This window comes from Syngnathus floridae, chromosome 4, assembly GCF_059516105.1.
Source record: "Syngnathus floridae isolate MCC-2025c chromosome 4, RoL_Sflo_1.0, whole genome shotgun sequence".
Taxonomy (NCBI): Eukaryota; Metazoa; Chordata; class Actinopteri; order Syngnathiformes; family Syngnathidae; genus Syngnathus; species Syngnathus floridae.
Genome location: NC_142416.1, coordinates 9,747,905 through 9,764,880, shown reverse-complemented (window position 1 = coordinate 9,764,880; position 16,976 = coordinate 9,747,905). Strand labels below are relative to the sequence as shown.

General features: G+C 39.2%; 1 long non-coding RNA gene across 1 annotated transcript in view; it reads left to right on the top strand.

Moving 5' to 3' along the window:
* LOC148398967 (uncharacterized) overlaps positions 1-16,486 on the top strand; it is a 46,343-nt gene extending 29,857 nt beyond the window's left edge. The window contains exon 3 of the long non-coding RNA XR_015858123.1: positions 16,112-16,486. This is a non-coding gene — a long non-coding RNA (uncharacterized LOC148398967). The remainder of the gene's footprint in view (positions 1-16,111) is intronic.
* The last annotated feature ends 490 nt before the right edge of the window (positions 16,487-16,976 follow it).

Below are 16,976 nucleotides of genomic sequence, written 5' to 3'. Positions count from 1 at the left end.
GAGCAGTTAAATAATCACTAAGGCTTCCAGCTGGCACAATGTGCTGCCGTTTCTCCAAGAGAAGGCAATACAGCAGACATGGCAGGACACAACAGCTTTGCCAATATATATTGATATCATGTTGAAAAATTGGGTCTGTGCATATTTGTCTGTGTGGGCACTCAAGGGAAAGTTGAGAAGGGAATTGGTAAAATGGCATTCATACATTTGAATAGCCCTATTTTATTGGCTGGGCTCTCTGAAAGTTCTCAAAGGTATTTGAGTTGTGACAGCGATGATTGCAAAAGAGCAATGTGATTTTTCTGATTTAAATTAAGATCTGTTATGAGCCATTGCAAAAGGAAAAAAAAACTGTTGCTGGTATCGTATCACCAAGACTTCACAAATAATACAAAAATGGGTAATCATATTTTCTGTGAAATCACATGGTCTATACGGCCATCATGTTAATTGAGATAGCCAAACCTCAAACCAAAATAAAACAGCCAAAACTCGGACCCACTCAGGAGTTCAGACAGATGACCCGCGAGTCTATAATAATACTGTCAGACTATGATTATTGTATTTCTTATCTACTATATCGTCCACATAAATTCAAGTGAGAATGCCCCACCTGTTTTTTTTTTCTCAATAGGTGTTCCACTCTACGAGGCAACCTCATGAACATGAAATAAAACAAAGCATATTGCAAGTTCCGTACTTATATTTTCAGGCCATGAATATTTCATTTTTATCTATCCCCACATAGGGTTTGGTAGCAATTGGTCCTGGGTTTGGGATGTGGCGGCTTTTATGAAAATCCTGAAGCTTTCAGACTGGCTTGCATTGTCATTGCACAGTAACTCTCTTTTTTTTTTTAGGTTAGAAGTGCTATTTAGAGGAATACTCAAAGGTGCTATATAACATGTTTTTTATCACAGTGTAGACCAGCAAAAAAGTCTGAAATGATTGAAAAGTCACTTGATAGATTTAATTTATTACAGGTATTTTGCACGCTGCTTTTTCAACCCGGACAAAAAACACACAGGAGACACGCTGTGTGTGTTTCTGTCAGCAGTCAGCAAATCAGGTGTCCGTCAGTGACAGACTGAGAGGTCTGTCTGTACTTAGTGATGATTACACTGATGGATGTAAATCCACTTCCGCTAGCGCTTTGTCAGCCATTTTTTTTTTTTTTTTACAATTTGTCATTGCTTGCCAATCGTCACAAAAATAGGGCGTCCGTCAGTCCGTCACTAATACCAGCTTCTGGTATTTAGTATAAAATAACATTGATTCGTTACATTTAGACACTTTATAATGGATTCACTTAAATTGATGAGGATCATGTGTATTTATTAGGAAAGGAAGCAAAAAAGGAAAAATGAATATGTGGCTTTTATACACGCGGTTAGAAAATGTGTAGCCAAGAAACTCACCTATTATGAAAAATAATTTAATCTAGGTTTTAAATGAATATCAGTGTTTCGGAAGTGTTTAGGTCAGTAGAGAAGGTCTTCCAAGCCCTCACTGTGAATGAAAAGAAAAACCCCTAATAGAGCTTCTTTCTTCACGTATCCTTCTCCTTATACATTATCACTAAGCCTGTACACATAATTGACATGTTTCTCGTATATCTTAGCTAATCTTTGATTGTTTTTATCGTGATTTTTTTTTTTTGCCCATGTTTACTGTCTAGTAAGCTGAATCGTACTTGACAGGATGACTGAGGGACATGTGTCCATGACCCTTTCGACCTGCTTGTGTTTCTTGGCTCTGTCTTCCAAATGGCCTCCTACACACATCGGAGCACCTCAGGCAGAACTGTGTAGCTACAGGTTACTGGCCTCAGATATTACACCTAGAGGCTGTCTTTACTCACATTTGTGGCGGCTCTATTATATTTTACAAGACAAATTGTCATGTCAGCAGAACTCTGTTGGCAGAGCAGCTACGGGTCATTTTATTTTTCTCCTATTTGATTTTCAAATGTCAGCAGTTCTGGCATTTTCACAAAGGACATCAGCTGCCTAGAATATATGTTTTCCTAAGACAAATGGCATTTCAGATGTGACATAACTTACATAACGCAGAGTTTGAATGAAACAAGTCCATAGGTGTGATTATGAGTCTGAATAGATGTTTGTCTATATGCACCCTGTGATTGGCTGGCGAACAGTTCAGGGTGTACCCTGCCTACCGCCGAAAAACTGCTGGGATAGGCTTTAGCACGGCCGTGACCCTCGGGAGGATGAGGTAGTTCAGAAAATGAACGGATGGAAGGAAATGTTATTGCGAAAACTAGAGAGAGAAAAGCATCTGATGGAAAAGTTACAAAAAATAATAAAAACATAAAAATAAATCTGAAACTCAAGTTAATGAAAATGATGATGAAGGAATGTTGTGAATTACAAAGTTGGTTCCTATCTCAGCTATAGATGTTTTAGGTCAAAATCACATTCATTGCCCACTAGGGCTGCCATTAATTAGCTGTAGTCACAATTAGTCGACTAATTGGATATATGTAAATCACGGCATACCTCACCAGCAACCAGCAGCTCTTATTGTCACGTGTGGAATGAAGCAGGGCGACCAAATGCAGCTTGGACCAGGGTTTATTAAAGGGAAAGGGTGGTGGAGGACAGGATGAGGGAAACAAACAGGCAGGAGAACATGGCAACGAATGGGCAGCAGAAACAGATGGGAACCAGACGTGGGAAGACGTTCCTTCAATAAATCGTGGTCCAAGCTGCATTTGGTCGCCCAGCGCTAATCCGCACGTGACACTTACCGCATTGGCCCGAATATAAGACAGTGTTTTTTGGATTGAAATAAGACTGAAAAAGTGGGGGTCGTCTTACATTCGGGGTCTAGACATTATACCCATTTACAATGCTAGATGGCGCCAGATATCTTTAAAGCGAATGCTGAACTTAACTCCGCCAGCCAAAGCGAACCCCTGTCACGAAGTAGAAAAATAAAAATAGCGGTAGCGCGAAGACGAAATATGAAAAAAAAAATATAGCGGTAATAAAGAAAAGGGAAGAAAATAAGAGAAGAGATAACAGAAAATGGAGAAACGTAGCGACAATCTGGAGAAAAATAGGTCGAAGATCAGCCAGGTTAATCGGCAGCTGAGGAGAAGTTATGATGCTTACTTTACATATTTAAATGTTCAGATATTAATATGTGATAGACAGTTTTTGCATGATTTGAATGAGGCAAAATAACATGCTTTTTCTCTCGAATATATTGTTATAATCATTTGTTTCAGATTTACTGCAATTATTTTCTGTATAAAAATAAAATTTGGTGTTCAAAAAGTCTTTTTTAAGCTTGAGTCTTGAAAAAGACGCGGTCGTCTTATAATCAGGGTCGTCTTATATTGGGGCCAATACAGTATATGACCATCAGGTTGGTAGCTTAAACCTTGAATCATTTAAGGTATGTACAAATAAAAATAAAGACAATAAAGATGATTTAGTTAGGGTTTGATTGCAACTCAGAACCTTTCGTGCAGGTATGAATACACGCAAACAAATCCTGGTGCCGATTAACGAAACTGACTGAGACAGAAAATTGGAAAATAGGACCAACCCAGGAAGTTTAGTCAATTTTCAATTTGAGAAAAAAAACAGCTTTACATTTTTGGTCAACAATCGATGGTTCTAAAAGTAAAGTACTATTTCATTACTGTGTGACTGCTACCTATTTCCCAACATTATTTATAATGACACATATTTCCATGACTGGAATCAATTAAAGAAACAAAACAGAAGTTAAAGTGTAAATCACAAGAATGCTGTTTTCATTTTGTCTATTATAATTCTTGGCAACAAACCTGACAACAGTTGTGATGTCGTGATGAATAATTGTGTGTAGGTCAACATATGTTTTACCATGAACTGCTCATTTTACACATCACATATATATAATAACAACAACAAAAGAATCACACTGTCAATCTTGCTCCTTGTCAACATGAGAGTCCTTTAGCAACATCATTCTGGACTACCCGTCACTACTGAATTGCGCTTATAAATTGCAGTGTGTGAATGCATTTCAGTAAGGTGTATGAAAGGATTTCTATTATATTTGAGTGTGTGTGTGCACGTGCGCGTGTGTGTGTGTGTGCGTGTATAGGTGTGTATGTGTGTGCGTGTGTAGTAAAATTAATTGAACGCACCAAAATGCGAAAGCATATAATAAGCTTGGTTATAGTCCATAGTGTGACGGGAAGTATATGTATTCCTCGACATCTTATGGTCCTCTCAAGTTTTATTACGATCTGCAATAGTTGGTGAATGTTTAGTCCCATTTTTCCACATTTAGTCTGGGTCGCAGCGAGAGTATGTAGCTATTTTGTAGCACTCAATCATGGCATGTGACAATTCATGTGCCTAGTGTGTTGCATTCTAATGTGTGACACTCAGTCTGGTGTCTGGGACAGGGTATACAGACACAGTGACAGTGGATGCCTTGTTTGCCATTTTTTTCTTTGTATTCAAGTTTAATGGGTCTTGGTACAAAACCTACTGTGAACATGGGGAAAATAATGTACATTGCTTATTAAAATTGAGTGAATTATTTACATGACTGGTCTCAGAAATATCAGGGGGGTTAGCCACCCAGTGAGTAGATACAGTGAGAGTGAGCGAGGGGGAGTGGGCAAGAGAGAGAGCGAGAGAGAGACAGACAGAGAGCGAGAGAGAGAGAGAGAGAGAGAGAGAGAGAGAGAGAGATGGTTTCAAGTTCAGTGTAGTTTGTAGTTTACTGCCATTCCATATTGCATTGGTTTACTGTTGTCATTTTTGGACATTAGGAAAACATAAAGCTCTAAGGCTCAGCAATCCATATTTGATATAGTAGTGAAGCTCTGTGAGTTCCAGCTATGTGCTAAAGGTCTTTTTATGACAGGACACAATTAACATTTAGTGTCTCTCTGGCCCCCCTGTCAAACAGACTGTCAGAAGTCAAGGAATATGATTGAGATGAATGGGAAGTAGAAGCAGAAGTGCTCATAATAACCATTCAATGACAACCCCCCCCCCCACCCATAAAAAGTTTTAGAAGAAGGTAAGATTGGTCAGACGTGGGAAAACGGTTTTAATTGATTATTGTATAATCAATAATTATATACGAGCCTACATCCCTAATTTAAATTCTAGGTCATTTTACCCAGCTACAAAAGCAATGACTGATATGTTATGCATACTAGCTTGAATAGAAAAATATATCATGGAAGCAGATAATCTTAAATATCAAAATCAGATTTCTTCAAACTGTGAATAAGAATGTGATACATGCAACTGCAGCATAAAACAGACATATCAGATAGAATGTAGCCATCAAAATACTCAGAGCAATATCGGATACACACTCTGGCCAAACTAGTCACACAAATACATCTGCTGTAAATGTAAGCTACAACAAAAACATTGACCTTTAAATATTGTTAAAATATGGTACATTAGCATATCCCACAAAATGAGAAACGCAGAGCAAATACATTTTCAATTTGGGCAAGTTTTACTTAAATGTTGGCCTGAGCATTTGACCTTTTTCATGTTGAATCTGTAGTTTGTTGTTGCAGTCACAGCAAGGCATGCTTGTCAGTTGGTGTCATAACATCCTCTTGATTGTGTTATTGTTGTCCCTAACTTTAATCATCCATCCATCCATCCATCCATCCATCCATACATCCATCCATCTGAACCGCTTATCCTCACAAGGCTTGTGGGCTAATTTTAATCCTTTGTTTTTATTTGTTTAAGTTTCGCTACCTCTGCTGAAGCCAAAAAAAGTCATTAAGTATTTACGAATCTGAGTACATTTTTGGGCCCATGCCAAAATCAACGTGAATGCCCCATGCCTTTTGTTGTTTTATTAAGAGCACTTTGTCAGGTCACCCCCTCTCCTGCTTCATAATGCTGACTTTTGTTTGCTGCTTTTTCAAACCCTTGATCCATTATGTACCTAACTTCTCGCACTACCGTCAACTTTGATAGTGTTGTAAATGTAAACAATGTGGCTTGATTTGCCAGGTTTGACAGTTCCACCTCCAGGATGCACCAATAATTATGGCGAAAATAAAATGCATGCAAAATGCTTGATACGCAAATGTGCTGTGGTAAAAGTTAATTCCCCGCAAACTACCTCAGCTCTGTCCCCTTTGCTGTGGTCTATGTGCCGACTATTTGTGATCTACTTCTTCAATGAGTGTAAAAAAATGCCCCAAAGTTATTTATTCTTAGAGATAATTACCTTGATATGACAAGTTAGGACGTCACTTTTGCAAGTCTTGCATCCTCTTACCTGTGAAGAATCTAAACCACATTATTCTGTCTCAGTCAAACAGTGAGGATCATTTTACAGAGTGTATCATTGCAGTATTTGACCAATTAGTTCTGAAGGGTTCCACAGTTCCTTTTGTTTTTCTAAATTCCCCCCAAAAACACAGCAGCAGCTGGAATTATTTCCACATATTCGGTGCATATATGCCTTATCATATTTTGATGTCTTGCATGATTACACTATTTAGAGTAAGGTTGTGATAGGCTAGTGTAGATAAGACAGGCCATTAGATAAACAAAATCACATACTTTTTTGTGACTCACTTGTATAGCGCTTTATCTACACCACATGGTGGCCAAAGTGCTTATACAATGCCTCATATTCACCCATTCATACATCAATAGGAGGATGCTGCCATGCAAGGCACTGCCAGGTCCATACTAGCATATTGGAGTTCAGTGTTTTGCTCAAGGACACTTCGACATGGTCACCAGGATTGTTGATCAATCCCACAACCTAAGAGTTGAGATATGAATACTCTACCACTGAGCCACGCTGCCACAATGTTAATGTTATTTAAACACAAAAATAAATATTCTGATAAAATAAAATCGGGTCTGCACAATACTGTGGTACTAAATACCCTCAAAGCCTTTGCTGCTTCTACAAAAATCTCTACACAAAGATTATAAACAAAATCAGAGATAACGGACAGTCTTTGCAGAGTCCAACTCTTAATGGATGCCAACAAAGCTCTGACACTGGTCTTACAGGGACCAAACAGCCCATTTCAAAGTGTCTCTTTCCATATACTCTTGATGCACTCCACACAGAATTCCACCCAAAACACAGTTGAGGTTACTTTCAACCATGATCTTTTAACCGGAATATGGCCCACCTCAAACACCTTTTGCAATGCCTCTCTCAGACTGTAGTTGAAGTTATAGTCGAGGGTGTGAGTTAAAAGTCCTGACAGAAAACTCTGTCAGACTACTACTACTGTAATTTCTGTACTATAACCTGCTACTTTTTGCATAAGCTTTGAGCCCTGTGGCTTATAGTCTGATACGGCTTACCTATGGATTTTACAGGACTTTTAACATATTGTGAAAGGATTTGTTTTGATAATACAAGTATAGGAGTAATGAAGACATTTCATTTAAAACACCTGGGTCTTATAGTCCGATGCGGCTTATATATGAACAAAACAGGATTAGGGTTAGGGTATTTCTCCTAATTTTAGCTGGCGTGGCTTACATTCGGGTGCTGCTTATTGTCCGGAAAGTACGATAATTATTAATTATTATTATTATTATAAATATGACTGTGTAATAATTTCAACAGCCATCAATCCATCTGCAACCCAGTTATCCAGGTCAGGGTCACAGATAGCTAAAGCACATTCCAGGTGTCAGTATGGTACTCACTTTTCCCTTTGGAACTTCGGTATAACAACTCATATCCTAAATTGACATTCATTTCAAAACAAATAAATCTCCATAGAGATTTCCTCTATAAATCAATAATATAAGCCAGCCATCTCTCGCAGAGACTGTCTGGAGGAATATGCTTATTTGTGATTTTATTGGAGAAATTGGAGTTCATCATTTCCATTATTGGCACCATCTTACAGTCCCTAAGTATAGCTGGGATTCACCTGCTTGAATTTGATGGGATATTAAGGAATGTGATATTGTCAGGTAGCTGCAGCTTTTTATATCACTGCTGATTTAATTGAATTGAATTTACTGGATAAATGATTTTTTTCACATTACTAGTGTGACTATTTGGACAAGATTCATGCTTGTTTAATGAGAGGGTGGGCATTTGAAAATGAGTGACAAAAGGGGGGGCGACAGAGAGAGAGAGAGAGAGAGAGAGAGAGAGAGAGAGAGAGAGAGAGAGGGAGAGAGAGAGAGAGAGAGAGAGAAGGGGGGGTGAGAGAAAGAGCGAATCAAAGCTAAAAAAAGAGGCAAGTTTTATGACATGCTAGCCAACTTATAATGCTTACCAGGGGCAATATTGAATAAAGATGGGTTTAGCTAGGTAGTGGTTGGGGTGTTTTTTAAAGAGGGATGGGAGGCAGGAGCCTGAACTGGAGGGGGTGTGGGTATAGGGTTACATTGGGGACATAATGAGAATTAGTGGAAATGGGATTTTAGCATTCTTTCAGGTAGTTGGGGCTGAATTTTTTATTCTTGCATATTAAAAAAAACAAGTAGACTTTATATAATAAATTCCAGCTTGCAAAAACCTAATTATTTTGGAAGTTGATACTATCATCACACATGTCCCAATAACAGAAGATATTGTGGCATAGCTGCAAAGCAGGAGTATTCCATGAGTAGTTGAAAATGACCAACAGTTTGTATTTGATAACAATTTCAAAGAATTTGTTCCATGTAAAGAAAGACCACAATTAAGTATCACCAAAGAGAAACTTGAATGCGCGTAACCATCAAATTAATATATTCCTCTCATTTTCTCAATTGCATTATTTTCTGACTTTTTCTTCAAATTTAACAACAAAATAGCTGTTTTAAAAGACCATTAAAAGTGCACTGGTAGTGTCTTTTTCTTTGAATGTAGCCTGTTTTTTCCCCTCTAATATAAAAATGCCACTACTGACCTCCATCCCATCAAGCACTCTTATGTGAACTAGAAGGGAAATTGTGCACCAGACCCTCTTGTCAAACATCATTGAACCATGACCTCAAAATAGACTTCTGGATGAATTGGCAAAAATGTCCATGAAAGTACTCCAAAGTTGGTCTACAAGAGAATGGGACCAACTTAATATTTTTAGACGCTCATAAAAATTGTGTTTTTGTTTCAAACAATGAATAATCACCATCAAATTACCAAGACCCCAATGTGCCAACTACACATTTATAATATTTGGAATTTGCTTTCTCTGTCCACTAGGCTGTCAGGTTGAAGTTCTAATTTTATCACAGTTTTACAAAGACACAGCAGGGATCCAAATTTCAAAGGATTTATATTCAATGTGTTGAAAGTATTTACTGTAAATATCCAGATAAACACAAAGTCGTTCATGCCATCCACCCTATTGACCCTGTCAAGTCATTTCACATAGAAATATAAATAAAAATCACTTTTCTGTACCACTTATCCTCACAAGGGTCACTAGCGCGCTGGAGCCTATCCCACCATTGTTTGGGCAGTCAACAACCAAAACTGGTCAAGAGCCAATCCCAAGACACACATAGACAACCATTCACATCTTCAAACACCTACGGGCTATTTGGATACCATGCATGTTTTTGGAATGTGGGAGGAAACCGGAGTAGCCGGAGAAACCCCACGCAGGCACAGGGAGAACATGTAATCTCCACACAGGAAGGCCAGAGCCAGAATCAAACCCTGCACCTCTGAATTGTGAGGGAGACATGCAAACCAGTATTCCACTGTGCTGCCTTTGTCAGTACAATTCCTCCATCTACACCCCACACACCCCAGGGCTTTAGATGCCAAGGGAGATGGGAGACCACAGCGCTGTCATCGCCATCAGTCTCTTGCTGTCCAAACCTCACTCCCCCCCCCCCCCCCCCCCCCCCCCCCCCGATTCCTACCTCTCCATCAGTCTTCTCTTTGTTCCCTGTGTGTCCAGTGGGTGTCAGCCGCTAGCAATACTCCCTTTCCTCCTGGTGACCAGCAAGATGCTGTGGTGCAGACGCTGATGTGATGTGACAGCTCTCTCATTATTTAAACTCAGAGCCTTTCTATGTGTTTGTTGGGGTGAAATCAAGACTGTGTGAGGTTAGCATGGCAAAAGTGTGCGAGTTGGTATGTTCCAATTCGACTGCCAGCATGTGGTTCTGGGCGTCTTTGCCAGAGGCCTGTGTGGAGAGAAGAGGCGGAAGTCTAATAAAGCAAGATTTTGAGTGAGAGCCAGAGAACTCTATCATTCCAGTAATAGCAGAAAAAAGATTTACAGAGCTCTAGAAAGCCTTGTTTGGTCAGGGAAGTTGTTCATTTGTTAAAGTAAAACAGAGTTAAGAAAGTCAAACTAAAGACACAATAATTTGCAATTTGTCTTATGTCTGACATAGTCCACAATCACTGATACACATGATGTCCTCTGTAATGTCATGTTGGTCGCTAAGTTACATAGTTATTAGTGTTCTTTAAAGAGAGTGAACTCTGCCAAATCCTGATTGGGAGCAATGTGTTTTTTCTCTTCTTTTTAATTCTGTTAAAGCCGCATGTGATAGGTGAACATACGTTTTGGCCTCTGTGTGTCTACATTAAGCAGAAGGGGCAAGGGGGGCTTGTGTCACAGTGAGAACACAATTCATAGTATGTAGTGAGAGATGACGAAGATCTCATTCCCGGCCATTAACAAGTATACCTGGCAATTATGTTTTTCAGTAGGTGTGTGTGGGCGATCATCTGATTCTTATCCACTGTAAATTTCAACCCTGGAAACACGTTAGCCATAAGTAGATGACATTGATGCTTACAAAAGAACAGAAAAAGGTAGAATAAAACTTTTTGGAAAGAAACGAAAGAATCAAAATCAAGCATTGCAAGTTGTCGCACATATTATGCACATCCAGGTGGAGATGTATAAAATAAATAAATTGCGTAGAAGTTTTGCACATTTGGCATACACAATTCTGGGTGTGCCAGGAGTGTACTTATTGCAAAAAGCCATCATGCATAAACACTGTTGTTATTTCAGGACAAACATATTTGAGACAATCCCCATTTGATGATTTAAGAGCACTTTGTCTTGTTTCAATCTTTAGGGATAGCAAACCACAAGAGCAGACGATGTGTTCAGTTTTTAAAGTACACACTAAGTGGTCAATTAATCAAGTGTCAAAGAGTGAGTCTATCTCAGATTGGACCACATACACACACATGCACACACACTTTCACACACACGCATAGGCACGCACGCATCCCGCCTTTGAACAACTTCAACAAAACCCCTTTAAATTCAGACTCACTATTTGATCACCAAACCACAAAGTTCACGACACTCATAGGAAAAAGAACATAGTTTTACTTTTACTTTGACTTGTTGGCTTCCCCTCTCCTTCATGTGTCTCTGCCAAAGACTTCCAGACATGGTGTTATGACTTTTTCAGCTATTCCATGATTCAAGTTTATTTAGTCATTCTGTTTTTGTTTTGTGTGATATTCTTGTCAGATTGAATTGTGTGTCAATTTAGGTTTAATTTTCAAAAGAAATATTTATGCTGGCTTTGGCCTTAAAAAAATTGTAGATGAAAACAGTGGCAGGCATGTATTTAGTGCCTGGGTCCTAAGAAGGAACTTACCAAACTAATCCACCTCGTAACACCGGTTCAGTATTAGTATTTATCTAAAGCATGACCAAACATTTAAACATTTATTCTGAATATTATAAGTATATAATATAATATGGTACCGTATTTTCCCGACTATAAGTCACAGTTTTTCATAGTTTGGCCGCTGGTGCGACTTATACTCAGGAGTGACTTGTGTGTGAAATTATAAACGCATTTCATATGTTATGTTCACAATAAACCGCAAGAAGATGCCCCAGGCCTGTTAAATAATTGGAACTGCAACTAGTGATGAGTCTGATGTAAGCAACGTAAAAGAGGAAGCGCCGCATCTTCTACTTCAGGAGTTGGACACACCACAAGTTGTAGCTCTTGCTTGCTACCTTGCCAGCGTCCACACATGTGCACAACAAACAAAATCACAACTTTCAAAATAAAAGCACCACATATTTTATGTTTTACTTTTTGACTTCATGGTGACTGTGAGGGTCTGTCAGGGACTGTGGGTCAAAGGTGGCTCCCTGCCTGTACTTTGCCCAGGTCTGCCTATGGGGAACATCGGCATTATATCCTCAAGTGCAGGAATGCACTGTCACTGTACCCATATTTCGGACATTCTATTTTCTGCTAAATACATGCACATATAAAAACACATACACAGTATATTATGCATAAAAGCAGCCAACTCCAACTTGGGCGACGGAATCTTAGTGCAGTAGTCATCATTCATCCCGAGCCAAAGAGGTAAATTAAAGTGACCCTGAGTCAGCTTGAGCAAACTTAAGTGGAAAGAGTAAGTGAGTAGGTGAGGAAGAAATGAAAATAAATAGCTGAGGCCAGCATATAGCTGTCAGACACAGAATGTCAACAAGGTGGTGAAATGGGTCAGCTGCATGCCAGCCGAAGAACTTTTGAGTTTATAAATGATGTTAAACATGTATGCATAAGAGGGGTGAGCTCTGCCAAAAGGTCATGTATAGACGTACACGGCCATAAGTGGCATCTTACTGGCCGTTTGCCTGTGTAGATGTAATATCCTCCTTTAAATACAGTCAATGTAGTTAAAGAAGAAGAACAACAACCTCTCAGGGCTCCAATAGCTGTCAATCACCGTTACTGTGTGTGTTTGCCTTTGTGCCTGTGCGTATCTGTGTGCGTACTACTTGTGGCTATAATACACAGAATACCATTTTAGGCCATGCCCCTATATATGTCTCCATTTATATTTGCTGCTGAATATCTGGGGGCAGTTGTGCTCCTTTGACACATATTAAAGGAAGGAAGTCAGCCAGTGGCATTTCTTTATGAAGAAACAAGTGGATTTCATTGTCTTCAAAACTGCAGTTCAGGAAAAGTAAACAATAATGGACTGTCTGGAAAGAAGAAATAAATTACGAGGCAGATTGATTGCGTATTTAATTTCTGTTTGTTCAGTGTTGATTTACAGCGAGTTGGGATGATGGGAGAGAATAAAAGCCGTCCAACAATCATAATATTGGTTAGAGAAAAATGCAATAAATGTAGAGATGTGGAAGAGACTGTGATTGCAAACAAAGATTGATGGCCGCATGTAAGTTTAAGATATATACAAAGGTATTAATTTGACATAGGCACAATCATTAAAAAAATAAAAGTAAAACCCAGAATAATACATTTACGGTATATCAGCAGTTTGCCAAAACAGAGCAAATATCAATCTTCAAAAGAATGAACTTGCTTTTTCAATGCAGCCACATATGAGTACCGTATTTTCCGCACTATAAGGCGCACCTAAAAACCTCCAATTTTCTCAAAAGCCGACAGTGCATCTTATAATCAAGTGCGCCTTATATATGGACCAATATTAAACAGCAGGCGTGTCCAAAGTCCGGCCCGCGGTCCAAATGTATGTATATATCTTATATATGGACAAAGTGTTAAAATGGGCCATTTATTGAAGGTGCGCTTTATAATCCGGTGCACCTTATATATGGACAACCTTTTAAAATGGGCCATTCATTGAAGGTGCGCCTTATAATCCGGTGTGCCTTATAGTGCAGAAAATATGGTAGAATTTCATTTTACCTAATTATGACAACTTTAAAACGTGTCACGTGTTTCCTACTTTACACGCCATCAATGCACCAAGGAGTAGTTCTAACAATTTCGCACAAACATTGCAAGCATTTAAATTACATAGCCGAAACCACCAAAAGGAACTTGGTGATTTGACATTTTTAAATGTGTTAACTTTAAAGTCCTGTTTTTGTCTTAACTGGATGACAGAAAAATAAAACACACAGCAAAGCAATCAGACACTGAAAACCATAAACACAGATGCATATAGAGTACAGTGCTAAGAAACAGGGCAAACAACACACGCACACACACACACACACACACACACACATCACTTACTGTACACAAAAATCATTTCGTTGATAAACGGCAGGACTGTGAAAATTACCTGTGAGGTCCATCCTGAGCCCAGGTGCCAACACAAGGGATCAATAATAATTTATTGGTAAGGTAGTTGTTGTTTTTTTTGTCTGGTGTGTTTGAGTGAGAAGACTAGATGAAGAAAGTGTTTGGCCTTGGAAGTTGATTAAAAACAGGTGCAGTGACAATTGTATCAATGTGATGGAAGTCTTGAGCACACGTGTTGGTTCTATTGAGTGTGTGAGTGTATTTGTGAAGTGTGCACGTCAATGACTATCGATTGTTGATCATAACTCTCTCCAAACAGCCTGTGCCTCTCCATGACGATTAATCACAAAGGTCTGTGTATGGGTTGCAAACTTACTTTGGCTCTAGCAAGATGAATATTGGAACTGATCAGGAAACGCAAGGTGAAAGAAGAAATCCATTTCACACAAGTCTATTTCAATCGCAGCAGACTCACCATGGGAGAGGTGTGATGCTGCAGTTTCCCTTGCATTGTAGCACCCTCCATTGACTGTTTGCAGAACTCCACTAAAATTCAATTTAGAGACTGTCGTTAGCCGGGTTCTTTCCCCACACCACAAAATAGATGAACACTAAAAGCTTATCCACAGTGTTGCTAAGGAAACAACAAAGGAATAATGACACACATTATTACCTCAGCAAGGAGACCCCTGATGTGGTTTAAAACATTTTTTGGTAGCAATCTTCCATCTAAGAGTGGAATAAAAGTGATGTAGGATAGAAGACGAAAGACAAATCAGAACAGTTTATTCAACAGACGTCACAGCTGAACAATAAAATGACCCACCTGTATTTTTGGAACCTCCCACTCGTGCCTCATCTTTATCATACATTACTCTCTGAGAAATTAAAAAACTGGATTTAAAAAAAAAAGCCAATATTTACAATAGAACCCACTGTTCAACAGTATCTTAACTGTTTTCCTTGATTCATGGTGCACGTCTATACAGAAGAATGAAACAGATGTGCGGGAAAGGAAATGTGACAGCTTGGGGATTGACAGTTTAGTACAAGGATGAACAGCAGAAGAAGAAAGACGAGTGGATCAACAGGCAAGTTGACAAATACGCAATATTTAAAGAGGACAAAATGAAGCCGTAATCCATAAAGCATTCCTCCACAGTCAACATACACCCAATCTTCAAGCCACCTGGTTGGATTAAACACACACGCACACACGCCCACACGCGCACACACACACGCACGCACGCATGCACGCATGCACACACACACACACACACACACACACACACACACACACACTGTTTGTGTGTCCCAAACTGTGACTGTTTTGTGTATGATGAATACAGTATTTAGGCACATGTGATTGGTAGAATTTATAACGAAAGGTCAGTCTGTCAGGAAAAACCAGCAATCTCAACAAGCACACAGCAATACTGAATACCAAATATCTTCCATTATGATGATCTGTGAGCAGCACGTACTCTCACTCCCTTTGTACATTTATGAAACTGTGTTAAGGTTACTTGCACAATTATTATCAAATTATTCCAAGGTTTTGTACGTATGTATTAATAAAATAATACACCTTGAATGCATTAAAGTTACAGCAGATTGGGTTTCTATGACAAATGTTGCTTCGGGCTGATGACACATGAATGCAGTTGCTCTTTTTGATGGGCAAGAATACAAAATATCACACTTAATTTCAGTCATTGAGAAGCTAACATTGCTGAGTGAGTGTGCACCTGAGGGAAGTAGGAAGAGGGGGTGGGGGTCAGGGCATCGCGTTGTCTGCACACTTTTATGCATGCAGGCAAAACACTGGCTCATTCCGTGATTCACTCGCCATCCATTTGAAATGTGATTAACTCCAAAAGTTAACAGATTGCTGTGCTTTGCATCTGAAAGGCATGCTTTCAGATGGAGGAGAATGATCAAAGCAGAGTGAAACACATTTTCGGATTAAAGTGGACATGTCATGCTTGTAAATCTTTCCCACATTTTAATTATTCACTTGTGATCAATATAAAATGGAACAGCAATACTTTTGTTTGATTCCTCTTCATCATAGTACAACAGGCCCCTCGGAGGTAGTTATCTTGCAGCACACAAACGTTTTTGATTGATTATAGGTTGTCGACAGCCGAAGACCTGTCCATCCAACTGTACATGTTCGAGTCAGAATCTGACCCAGAGCAAGAGGACAGTGAAGACGACAAACCTTCAGAACCACGACTTCAGTTGAACGTATCACAATGGTGTGTCATCACTGTTCACAGGCTCGTTGCGAGGAATAAAGATGGTGCATTTGCAAAACAGTTTGGCCATACCCTTTACCTTGTTTGGCAGTCCCGCTGCAAATACTATATCACAATCTTTGCAGCTGGACTGCCAAACAAGGTTGTTTAAAATACATCATAGGGAATGGATAAAATTGAACGGATTAAAAAATATCCTCCAAACAGATTATAAATGTATCTCTGCAGCACCTAGAGGGATTATATCAAACTTCTCTACAATCATGGAGACTCTAAGTGCACAATAAAATGTATATAAAAGCTAAAAAAGTGGATTTTGCATTATATGTGCATAGGCCACTACCCTATTTTCCGTACTATAAGGCGCACCTAAAAACCTCCAATTTTCTCAAAAGCCGACAGTACGCCTTATAATCAGGTGCACCTTATATATGGACCAATATTGAGCCACTACAGCAGGTATGTCCAAAGTCCGGCCTGCGGGCCAAATGTATATATCTTATATATGAAAAAAGTTTTAAAATGGGCCATTCATTGAAGGTGCGCCTTATATCCGGTGCGCCTTACATATGGACAAAGTTTTAAAATTGGCCATTCATTGAAGGTGCACCTTATAATCCGGTGCACCTTATAGTGCGGAAAATACGGTAATTGTTTCCTGTTGATGAAACGCTGCCCCCACCAAATGTGGTCACAGCCGCTGATGTTTTCCTCACCACTTGCTTTTTTCCTCACCTTA